Source organism: Triturus cristatus, chromosome 7, assembly GCF_964204655.1.
Source record: "Triturus cristatus chromosome 7, aTriCri1.1, whole genome shotgun sequence".
NCBI classification, from domain to species: Eukaryota; Metazoa; Chordata; class Amphibia; order Caudata; family Salamandridae; genus Triturus; species Triturus cristatus.
Window position 1 is genome coordinate 1,771,091,273 of NC_140590.1, and position 12,959 is coordinate 1,771,104,231.

Sequence of the window (12,959 nt, forward strand, 5' to 3'; positions counted from 1 at the left end):
ACTTTGTTTAGCAGTGCTTTAGTAACACATCAGCAAAAGTACATTCAATTAGCACTGTGGTTGGACACAGACCTACCACCTAAGCATTGGCTGAAAAGGACAACGTACAATGTGTGTCAGAGAAAAGCATTTGAAAGATTTCATGGAAAGCAGCTCAGAGGAGCTGATTGGATTGATTTGCTGAGTCAATTCAGCAGTGAATGAAAAATGTAAAAACTGTACAAAATGTTGTGGATTGAAGCAAAAAGTGAAAGAAATTTCAGGCGAACAGTGTCTGAAGGTAACAAACCTACTAATCAGCTAAAGGATGAAGAAGGTGACCCAAAGACTACTCTCTAAGTAGCTGTTCATAAAATAAGTTCTTTGTAGTGCCAGATCTAAACATTGCTCAGGAACATCTAATACTTCTGGGAAATCTATGCCTTATAATTATACAGAGGGTCGCAGCCATTATCTAATTTGCAGCACTTTAAAACATTTCTTATAAGTGGATTCTTAGATTGATTGTGCTAAGTTTTGAACATTTACAGCTACATTCTTGCAGGGATATAAGTAACTAACCTATACATCAGCAATAGACATCATGCATCCTAGCCATTGTCCCATGAAAATGAAAAAGGATGAATACCAAGAACCAGCTGCAATTAGAATTGCAATTAGAACTGACTTACACCTATATTTTGTTTCAATAATTCAATACGTTTCTTCTGATTCTGAACATGTGAACTGTGACTGCTAAACATGTGCATCCATTCTCCCACCCAAAACAGTGAGGGACACATTTATCAAGAAATCACGCAGCGCGGCAAGCCACTTTGCTGCGCATCTCTGCGTGAAAGGGAAAGAGCAGAAATGCGCCATTTTTAACAATATACGGTGCTTTCATATATTTTCCTTGTGCTAGCGCTCAATGTGCAAGGGTGCCTGGTTTATGAGCAGGATTGCTTTTGTGCAGGAAGGACATTTTTTAATTCACAAAAACAATACTCTGAGGCATTTTCTTCTTTCTACGTGCCCTGCAGAATGCAGCACACATAGAAAGAGGAAAAAACGAGGAGAAATAAAGATATTTGTCCTTGTTATGCTGCACTTGGGATGGTTTAGCATTTTGATGCATTCCCAGATCTACCAGTATTATGAAATCTGGGAATGTGCCAAAATCCATGGTTGGATGTTGGGGTAGAGTAATGCAATGTAGCGATTTTTGCTGCGTTGTGTTACTCTAGATTTATCAAGCCACTCAGGACCATGCATGGTGACCTTGCATGGCGTGATAGATCTAACTAAATAGTTACGTTGCCCTTTCGCTGCCTTAGATTGTGCAAGGGCGACACATCTCTTTGATAACTATGCCACTGGTGTTCTATATTGACATTTGTTTTGTCTTTGATTGCAGATATTCTTGATCTACCGACACCATAAGACTGCATTCCACAGCCAAGGGCAAGAGAGAATCAATCTTTTGCAGCTGAGTTCATCATTGTGTGTTTCATGATTTTCCACATCTTCTAGTTCCACTTTTTTGGGCATTTTAGCTGATTTACTCCTTAGTACTTGTGGGGAACCTTCTTATCATGGTGATTGTCTATTCCAACACACAATTGCACACACCAATGTATTTTTTTCTTCCACAATTATCCTTTCTTTAAGCCACTTACACGACAATCATTTTTCCACACATGCTGGCTCACTTCTTTCTGGCAGGAACACACATTTCTCTAAATGTATGTTTGCTGCAGATGTTTTTTTCATTTCCATGGTGTCTACAGAAATGTTGGTTCTAACAGTCATGGCTTATGATCGATGTCCATTTGCAATCCTTTATGGTACATGACCACCATGAATGATGTAATTTTTATGAAGCTGGCTGCCTGATGTTGGCTATTACGTTTTCTAGACCCACTACCACACATTGTACTAACATCTAGGCTCTCATTATGTAGGTCTCACACAATCAACCATTTCTTCTGTGATGTGGCAGCTGTAATGAATCTTTCTTGCAGCAGCACTCGTGCTGTTGAGATAGCAATCTACATCATGGGTACTCTAGTTGCAGTTGCATCTTTTGCTTTAACTATTGCATCTTATATCAACATCATCTCAACAATCCTGAAAATCCGGTCTACAGGGAGGAGGTGCAAGGCTTTTTCCACCTGTGCCTTCCACCTCACTGTGGCTAGATTATTCTATGGTGTTATCTGTTCTACATACATGAGACCAGCATCGACGGCTTCAGTAAAATACAACAAAGTATTGTCTCAGTCATATGTTGTTGTAACTCCACTATGTAATCCCATTATATACAGCCTGAAAAACACAGGGGTAGATTCACAAGAACGTGTGACAACTACCGCAAGAGTAGCGTAACTCAACTTTCAGCATAGCAGCCCATCGCTGGAATATAACCCCGTGACAACGTGGAATTCACAACAAGGCCATACCATGCGATAGTCTGCTGAAACCGTGGACAATGTCCACGATACAACCACCTCGATGGAGATAAAAACACAAACCACAACACCAAAAAACACGCGATGGGCCAAAGCGCGATGAGGAAATCAGTGATAAGCAGCGCCAGGCCTGCAACACACACCTGGCAGGTGGCAAAAATTACCACGAAAGTAGGAAAAACACACAAACACCAACTGATCAACACCCAAGCACCATGGTGTCAGCCGGAGCAGGCTCAGAGGACGAGCGCAACCCCACAAACACCCCGGACGACCAGCCCGGGACCTCGGGGACAGGGAAGGGCAAGGACAAGAAGAAGAGGAAGACGAAGTTCAGTCCGCAGGCGAGCAGGATCATAGTCATGGAGGTGATAGAACACCATCAACAACTCTTTGTCACCTCCAACGTGTCATTGGGCACCAAAACTGGAATATGGCGGGACATCATGGACAAGGTGAATGCCGTCGGAGAGCATAAGAAGACAATGGGCGAGGTCCAGAGGCAATGTAATGACATCAAGCGGAAGACCAAGGAGAAACAATCAGAAGGCAGCAACGCACACTGGAGGTGGGGGCCCAGCGCCCCAGCTGGAGCTGGATGACATTGAGTCGACACTCATCAGTGTGGAGACTGTGGCCAGAGCCGGGGGGACTGGACACTGCTCGACAGGACACAACACAACAGCAACAGGGTGAGTGACCAACAGGTACTGGGGGGACGGGTGGAGATGGCCACAATGGCACACATGCACAGTCTAGCAGAGCACAGTGCACATCCACAATGACTCTGGGTCTTTGCCCAGATCTACAGACTGTCACAATGTGCAATGCCATACTGCCTGAATGTCAACATGTACCATGCAGCTACAAACATGTGGACACATTGTAATACACCATCTCCCCTTCACATCGCAGGGGGCATTGTCAACACCTTCTGCAGAGCAGTCCCAGCCACTCTTCACCGATGACGAGGAGGACAACACCAGCATCGACACCCAAACCATCCAAGACATCATTGACCTCATACGCCACTCACCTCCAGGATCAGGGCAGCCCAGCTACATCGATAAGACCCCACCCACCTCTCAAACCACTCAGTAGGACGCACCTACAACCCGGCACTCTCCAAAGACCCCCAGGAACAACACATGACCTTCCAACACCATGTGCTGGAGAGCCAGAGGGAGACGGCTGAGCAGGTGTGGGTGGGGTTCGACCTCATGGCTAACAAACTGGATGCCATCCTTGGGTGTCTAGGCCCACCCGTGGTCTCCAATGAGCCCTGACTGACATCGCTGAAGTCATGATGCGGAGAGAAGAACACCTGTCCGCTCAGAGTGGCTCCAGTGATACCAGCCGTGAGATGGCACACATGCGGAGGCTCGTGGAGGACATGGTGTGGATGGAGGCGGAAAGGATGGCAGCCAATGCTGCAAACCATCAAAATGTAGCAGGGATCTACCATGCCCTGCAGTACTTCATCATGCCATTGCTGCCACAAGGTGTGGCGCTGATGAATGCTGCTGCCCCCACACCATCCACATCTCCGCCCCCTGGTGCGTCAGTGTATCCCAGTGCAGCTGGCGCATCCACTCTGGCACCTGTTGTGTCACTGCCACAGAGTGCCACAGCCGGTACTGCAACAGCCACAGGTGGGGCAGAGCACACATCCGAGGACGAGGACGTGGATGGGACTGTGGTCAGAAGAATTATGCAAAAGCATTCATTTTCACCACCTGGCCTGTTTCTGCTTGGTCCCGCACATGGCCTCATGACCTTCCACTGACCCCGATACACTCCAGTGCACTCACCTTGGACAGCGACATGGACTGCCACATCCTGTTTGACGACAAATGACACGGCGACCAGACTGCGGACTGTACCCTTCCTCTCCCGCAATACTTCTCATCCCAGAATGGATTCTGGCTGGCCCTCCACGGGCCCATATTGTGTAGTGTGCCCGGAATTGCCCTGTACCGCTCCAGCTGCATAACTGCACTGGATGTGCAATAAACATCCAGTGACGCACTGCTGTGTAATGTCGTTCATCAACCATGTGTGAATGTGTGGATGAATGTAGGGACAGTGATTTCCCTTGCGTCACTGATGCTCATCCAGTGGGGTGCCAGTCACAGTGTGCCACATTGCCTATTGTGTTCCGGGTGCCGCGGATACTACAACAGGGACACACACATCAGTCACTTCCTTGTCCGGACATGGACTGAACCACGCCTAGGACCCCTGATTCAATGTTGCAAGTCCTACATTGCGCCGGCGTACGCCATGCCAGACCACTCCGCTTGCGCTTTGAGGGGGAGCCCTCATTGCTACCCGTCGCAGGCGTAAATCGCTGGTGGTGTGCAGGTCAGTGGTCTAGTTGTCAGAATGTCACAGCCACTCCCTGAGGGCACGTTTGCACACACACCACTCCCATCTAGCACAGGCGTCACAGGCCATTTGACTCCGCCAACATAAGGGGCCGACAGCGTCACATCACCCTCTTCCGGTGGTGACTGTATGATGGACTCTCCACGGTTCCCAATCATGAAGGGCCCATGAGTGGTTGCGCACAGGGTCTACCACCACATGGCGCTGAGTGGGGTTGCACCGGGTTAGTGGCATCCGAGGCCCAGCGGACGGCATGGCCCTACCACCACGTAGCGCTGACTGGAGTTGCACAGGGTAAGGGGCATCCGAGGCCTTGCGGACGGCACAGGCACCCCATCACAGGACAGTGACTTTGGGTTCACTGAGTCAGTAGAACCTTAAGCTGCTGAGTGGGTGGCCCAAAGTCTCTCTTGAATCTTTGTATTGTTACATTGAACAATTAACTGATCTCCGATCAGTTTGTTTGTCATGGTACCATATTTGCATTGAATGGACAATTCCCTCAATCTTGCTATGAACTCATCAATGGACTCATTATTTTTCTGATGTGGGGTATAAAACTTATAGCAAATCATGACTAGAGACTCCTCCTTATTATATCTTGCCCCCAATCTACAAACTGCTTCCTTATAATCATCAGGCCTGGGCAATCTGAGGATGCAGTTCTTCAATAACCACATATGTGTGTATCACCGTTGTCTGATACGCATGACTCACTCCAATTTAATGTTAAAATAAAAATGAAGGAATCCAAAATTGAAATAATTTAACAGACAGAAGTTGCGTATCACTGTTGATAGATATACGTAACTCATTGTAAGTTGACTGAAGAGTTGTGACTAGAAATGTCAAAGTCCTCTTTGCGGTGTGCAGATCGCCCTTGCCAAAAGCTGAACTTTGTACTCCAACGTGATGTGACTCACCCTATAATGCAGACCACAGGCACTGGCACAGCTGCTTTGCTGATTTAGGTGTGCATATCATCGTGCAACCACACGAACCATATGCGCTGATGTGCAGTCATTGGAGAAAGAAAACTAAAATGACTGCCAATATCTCTGCCTCTAGATTTACGCTATCAATGACGATAGCCGCCTGTAGAAAACTTAAAAAATATGGCCGCCAATAAATGGTTACACAACGGACATCCTACGCTAAAAATATCCATGGCAGCCGGTAGAGACCATGCATCTCAATTCAACATGGACACTGCATGTTCCAAGGAGGGTGACTCCTGTGATCCATGTTGTGCACACACTTCACAGTCCGTTATGGCACGTCATCACTTTCTGTGCAGGAGCACACAACACCCCAAAACTCATATGCCCCCTTACTTGTTGTCCAGGGAATTACAGCGAATGAGAGCAATGAGCACCTAGGTGGCTCGATTGGTTGACAATGGGATATCTTAGGGTAACTCCACTACCCTCCTCTTCGTTTCTAGTCCCTTGCTGCTGTGCTCCACTCAACTCCAATCGTCATTTGCTGCTAGCCTTATTTCTAATGTCCTTGTAGTAATCCTCCTGGCTAGGTCATCATCAAAAACTGTTGTAAAGAAGATAAGGACCACTTCAACCAGGTAAGGAGAACCTTCTTTTATTGCAGACATAACAGCAAGAAAGTGCAGACACTCCCTGGCTGGTGAGGAGGCAACTGACCATCCACAGAATGCCCACTTCAAATCAGTACATGGAATCTGAAAAAAAGTCAGATTCCAAGTTAATGGATGCTGACATGATGTCAGCAGAATGCAACAGATGCGCCAACAAGGCACTATTATGAATAGAAAAGAAGGCTCTCTCATGACGTAGCATATGGGAGAAATATGGTGGAAATATATGAGAGGCCCAGACTGACATTTCATCTATAATGAAATATGAAGCAATTCACCGATGGCCCACTTGTAAAATCAACTGACAGTCCTATGACCTACCTGCTCATTAAGAGCTCCCACGCCTCAATAGTGTGGGCTCCTTCAACTCAATGCAGACAGTGAACCACACATTCTGTTGTGGCTGATGCTCACAGCTGGCACTGGTAATGGCTCGAATGAGGTTCAGCAGGGCAAATCCGCGGAGCCTTTAAGCATATGACTGTGCACTGGATTGCACTTCGTTGCACTAGCTCATCCAGATGTGGCTACAAACGAATTGCAGCAGTGCACATGTTGTACTACATAGTCCAGTCCTGGGTTTCCAATAAGCTGCTAATTTTGTACTTACTCATTTAAACTGAACTTGCTGTGCCGTGATAAAGAGCTAGGGGTCTCAAGTAAAGTGGCAGGGGTCACATTGGGTTGCTTAGGGGTCACAGTTGCTACCCCAGGTGATCCCCAATTGATGCCCATGAGAAAGACTACACCTAGCTTATGTTGCTGCAGACATAAATAATATGCCGAACAATATCAAAGCAAGTATTATGAGATGGCAAACATTGTATAACAGATTTATGATTAATATCCATTTAGCCACAAGGAAAATGCAACCACCAGAGTCCGGTTGGGCAAATAGGCAGAAGCTATTCTTCATCCCCCCTCTTTTGAGAAGGAACTATTATGCTGGAACTTTGGATAACATTTCCTTCCATTTCAGAGTCATTTCAGCCTCCGATGTTAGTAGGTCATCTCAAGACCAGTTAACAAAATATAGGGATCACTAATCTACCTGAGAATTTCCAGCAACATTGTTTTACTTGGTTATTTCAATCTGTTATTTTAGTTCTTTATTTAGATAATTGTTTGTTCCAGACCGCTTCCTCTTTGGTTCATGACATCACTGCTGCGTTTAGCGTTGATCCAGTGGAGGTGGAGTGGATTCAACGGAGAGCTGATGCATGCCGCCTCTGCAAATGATCAGTCACAATCCTTCATTGTGTAGTGACCAGTCTAAGACAAAGTTCTGGCAGGATCCAATCAGTACTTCACTTGAAGGAACTTTAAATTCTTCAAATTTTCTTCGCCGATCCATCATCTTTTGACCCAACACGATTTGATCTCCGTTGGCTTCTAAAGGATGAAAGACCAACAGAGGTTGAAACCTTGAAACAAGTTTTACTTTCTGATTACATTATATTTTCTTCTTTGCTATTTTGTTTTACTTACTCCATGCACCTTGTTTTAATATTGTTAAAACCCTGTAGTACTCATTATTATTACGTTCTCTGCGGTGTGTACACTTTGTTTAGCAGTGCTTTAGTAACACATCAGCAAAAGTACATTCAATTAGCACTGTGGTTGGACACAGACCTACCACCTAAGCATTGGCTGAAAAGGACAACGTACAATGTGTGTCAGAGAAAAGCATTTGAAAGATTTCATGGAAAGCAGCTCAGAGGAGCTGATTGGATTGATTTGCTGAGTCAATTCAGCAGTGAATGAAAAATGTAAAAACTGTACAAAATGTTGTGGATTGAAGCAAAAAGTGAAAGAAATTTCAGGCGAACAGTGTCTGAAGGTAACAAACCTACTAATCAGCTAAAGGATGAAGAAGGTGACCCAAAGACTACTCTCTAAGTAGCTGTTCATAAAATAAGTTCTTTGTAGTGCCAGATCTAAACATTGCTCAGGAACATCTAATACTTCTGGGAAATCTATGCCTTATAATTATACAGAGGGTCGCAGCCATTATCTAATTTGCAGCACTTTAAAACATTTCTTATAAGTGGATTCTTAGATTGATTGTGCTAAGTTTTGAACATTTACAGCTACATTCTTGCAGGGATATAAGTAACTAACCTATACATCAGCAATAGACATCATGCATCCTAGCCATTGTCCCATGAAAATGAAAAAGGATGAATACCAAGAACCAGCTGCAATTAGAATTGCAATTAGAACTGACTTACACCTATATTTTGTTTCAATAATTCAATACGTTTCTTCTGATTCTGAACATGTGAACTGTGACTGCTAAACATGTGCATCCATTCTCCCACCCAAAACAGTGAGGGACACATTTATCAAGAAATCACGCAGCGCGGCAAGCCACTTTGCTGCGCATCTCTGCGTGAAAGGGAAAGAGCAGAAATGCGCCATTTTTAACAATATACGGTGCTTTCATATATTTTCCTTGTGCTAGCGCTCAATGTGCAAGGGTGCCTGGTTTATGAGCAGGATTGCTTTTGTGCAGGAAGGACATTTTTTAATTCACAAAAACAATACTCTGAGGCATTTTCTTCTTTCTACGTGCCCTGCAGAATGCAGCACACATAGAAAGAGGAAAAAACGAGGAGAAATAAAGATATTTGTCCTTGTTATGCTGCACTTGGGATGGTTTAGCATTTTGATGCATTCCCAGATCTACCAGTATTATGAAATCTGGGAATGTGCCAAAATCCATGGTTGGATGTTGGGGTAGAGTAATGCAATGTAGCGATTTTTGCTGCGTTGTGTTACTCTAGATTTATCAAGCCACTCAGGACCATGCATGGTGACCTTGCATGGCGTGATAGATCTAACTAAATAGTTACGTTGCCCTTTCGCTGCCTTAGATTGTGCAAGGGCGACACATCTCTTTGATAACTATGCCACTGGTGTTCTATATTGACATTTGTTTTGTCTTTGATTGCAGATATTCTTGATCTACCGACACCATAAGACTGCATTCCACAGCCAAGGGCAAGAGAGAATCAATCTTTTGCAGCTGAGTTCATCATTGTGTGTTTCATGATTTTCCACATCTTCTAGTTCCACTTTTTTGGGCATTTTAGCTGATTTACTCCTTAGTACTTGTGGGGAACCTTCTTATCATGGTGATTGTCTATTCCAACACACAATTGCACACACCAATGTATTTTTTTCTTCCACAATTATCCTTTCTTTAAGCCACTTACACGACAATCATTTTTCCACACATGCTGGCTCACTTCTTTCTGGCAGGAACACACATTTCTCTAAATGTATGTTTGCTGCAGATGTTTTTTTCATTTCCATGGTGTCTACAGAAATGTTGGTTCTAACAGTCATGGCTTATGATCGATGTCCATTTGCAATCCTTTATGGTACATGACCACCATGAATGATGTAATTTTTATGAAGCTGGCTGCCTGATGTTGGCTATTACGTTTTCTAGACCCACTACCACACATTGTACTAACATCTAGGCTCTCATTATGTAGGTCTCACACAATCAACCATTTCTTCTGTGATGTGGCAGCTGTAATGAATCTTTCTTGCAGCAGCACTCGTGCTGTTGAGATAGCAATCTACATCATGGGTACTCTAGTTGCAGTTGCATCTTTTGCTTTAACTATTGCATCTTATATCAACATCATCTCAACAATCCTGAAAATCCGGTCTACAGGGAGGAGGTGCAAGGCTTTTTCCACCTGTGCCTTCCACCTCACTGTGGCTAGATTATTCTATGGTGTTATCTGTTCTACATACATGAGACCAGCATCGACGGCTTCAGTAAAATACAACAAAGTATTGTCTCAGTCATATGTTGTTGTAACTCCACTATGTAATCCCATTATATACAGCCTGAAAAACACAGGGGTAGATTCACAAGAACGTGTGACAACTACCGCAAGAGTAGCGTAACTCAACTTTCAGCATAGCAGCCCATCGCTGGAATATAACCCCGTGACAACGTGGAATTCACAACAAGGCCATACCATGCGATAGTCTGCTGAAACCGTGGACAATGTCCACGATACAACCACCTCGATGGAGATAAAAACACAAACCACAACACCAAAAAACACGCGATGGGCCAAAGCGCGATGAGGAAATCAGTGATAAGCAGCGCCAGGCCTGCAACACACACCTGGCAGGTGGCAAAAATTACCACGAAAGTAGGAAAAACACACAAACACCAACTGATCAACACCCAAGCACCATGGTGTCAGCCGGAGCAGGCTCAGAGGACGAGCGCAACCCCACAAACACCCCGGACGACCAGCCCGGGACCTCGGGGACAGGGAAGGGCAAGGACAAGAAGAAGAGGAAGACGAAGTTCAGTCCGCAGGCGAGCAGGATCATAGTCATGGAGGTGATAGAACACCATCAACAACTCTTTGTCACCTCCAACGTGTCATTGGGCACCAAAACTGGAATATGGCGGGACATCATGGACAAGGTGAATGCCGTCAGAGAGCATAAGAGGACAATGGACGAGGTCCAGAGGCAATGGAATGACATCAAGCGGAAGACCAAGGAGAAACTCTCTGCCAATCAGAAGGCAGCAACGCAGACTGGAGGTGGGGGCCCAGCGCCCCAGCTGGAGCTGGATGACATGGAAGAGCTGGTGTCGACAGTCATCAATGTGGAGACTGTGGCCAGAGTCGGGGGACCTTACACTGCTCGACAGGACACAACACAACTGCAACAGGGTGAGTGACCAACAGGTACTGGGGGACAGGTGGAGATGGCCACAATGGCACACATGCACAGTCAAGCAGAGCACAGTGCACACCCACAATGACTCTGGGTCTTCGCCCAGATCTACAGACTGTCACAATGTGCAATGCCATACTGCCTGAATGTCAACATGTACCATGCAGCTACAAACATGTGGACACATTGTAATACACCATCTCCCCTTCACATCACAGGGGGCATTGTCAACACCTTCTGCAGAGCAGTCCCAGCCACTCTCCACCGATGATGAGGAGGACAACACCAGCATCGACACCCAAACCATCCAAGACATCATTGACCTCATCCGCCACTCACCTCCAGGATCAGGGCAGCCCAGCTACATCGATAAGACCCCACCCACCTCCCAAACCACCCAGCAGGAGGCACCCACAGCCCGGCACTCTCCCAAGACCCCCGGGAACAACACATGGCCTTCCAACGCCATGTGCTGGAGGGCCAGAGGGAGACGGCTGAGCAGGTGCGTGTGGGGTTCGACCTCATGGCTACCAAACTGGACGCCATTCTTGGGTGTCTAGGCCCATCCTGTGGTCTCCAACGAGCCCTGACTGACATCGCTGGAGTCATGATGCAGATGCGGAGAGAAGAACACCTGTCTGCTCAGAGTGGCTCCAGTGATGCCAGCCGTGAGATGGCACACATGTGGAGGCTCATGGAGGACATGGTGTGGATGGAGGCGGAAAGGATGGCAAGCAATGCTGCAAACCATCAAAATGTATGAGGGATCTACCATGCCCTGCAGTACTTCATCATGCCATTGCTGCCACAAGGTGTGGTGCTGATGAATGCTGCTGCCCCCACACATCCACATCTCCGCCCCCTGATGAGTCAGTGTATCCCAGTGCGGAAGGCGTATCCACTCTGGCACCTGTTGCGTCACTGCCTCAGAGTGCCACAGCTGGTACTGCAACAGCCACAGGTGGAGCAGAGCACACATCCAAGGACGAGGACGTGGATGGGACTGTGGTCAGAAGGATTATGCAAAAGCATTAATTTTCGCCACCTGGCCCGTTTCTGCTTGGTCCCGCACATGGCCTCATGACCTTCCACTGACCCCCGATACACTCCGGTGCACTCACCTTGGACAGCGACATGGACTGCCACATCCTGTTTGACGACAAATGACACGGCGACCAGACTGCGGACTGTACCCTTCCTCTCCCGCAATACTTCTCATCCCGGGTTGGACTCTGGCTGGCCCTCCACGGGCCCATATTGTGTAGTGTGCCCAGAATTGCCCTGTACCGCTCCAGCTGCATAACTGCACTGGATGTGCAATAAACATCCAACATCCAGTGACGCACTGCTGTGTCATGTCGTTCATCATTCATGTGTGAATGTGTGGATGAATGTAGGGACAGTGATTTCCCTTGCGTCACTGATGCTCATCCAGTGGGGTGCCAGTCACAGTGTGCCACATTGCCTATTGTGTTCCGGGTGCCGCGGATACTACAACAGGGACACACACATCAGTCACTTCCTTGTCCGGACATGCACTGAACCACGCCCAGGGCCCCTGATTCAATGTCGCAAGTCCTGCATTGCGCCGGCGTACGCCATGCCAGACCACTCCGCTTGCGCTCTGAGGGGGAGCCTCATTGCTACCCGTCGCAGGCGTAATCGCTGGTGGTGTGCAGGTCACTGGTCTTGTTGTCAGCATGTCACAGCCACTCCCTGAGGGCACGTTTGCACACACACCACACCCATCTGGCACAGGCGTCACAGGCCATTTGACTCCACCAACA

General features: G+C 46.7%; 1 long non-coding RNA gene across 7 annotated transcripts in view; it reads right to left on the bottom strand.

Moving 5' to 3' along the window:
* Positions 1 to 12,959, bottom strand: part of LOC146813042 (uncharacterized) — a 102,007-nt gene that overhangs the window by 9,545 nt on the left and 79,503 nt on the right. For all 7 annotated transcript variants that reach the window (XR_014966947.1, XR_014966948.1, XR_014966945.1 and 4 more), the window contains one exon: positions 7,502 to 7,842. This is a non-coding gene — a long non-coding RNA (uncharacterized LOC146813042). The remainder of the gene's footprint in view (positions 1 to 7,501; positions 7,843 to 12,959) is intronic.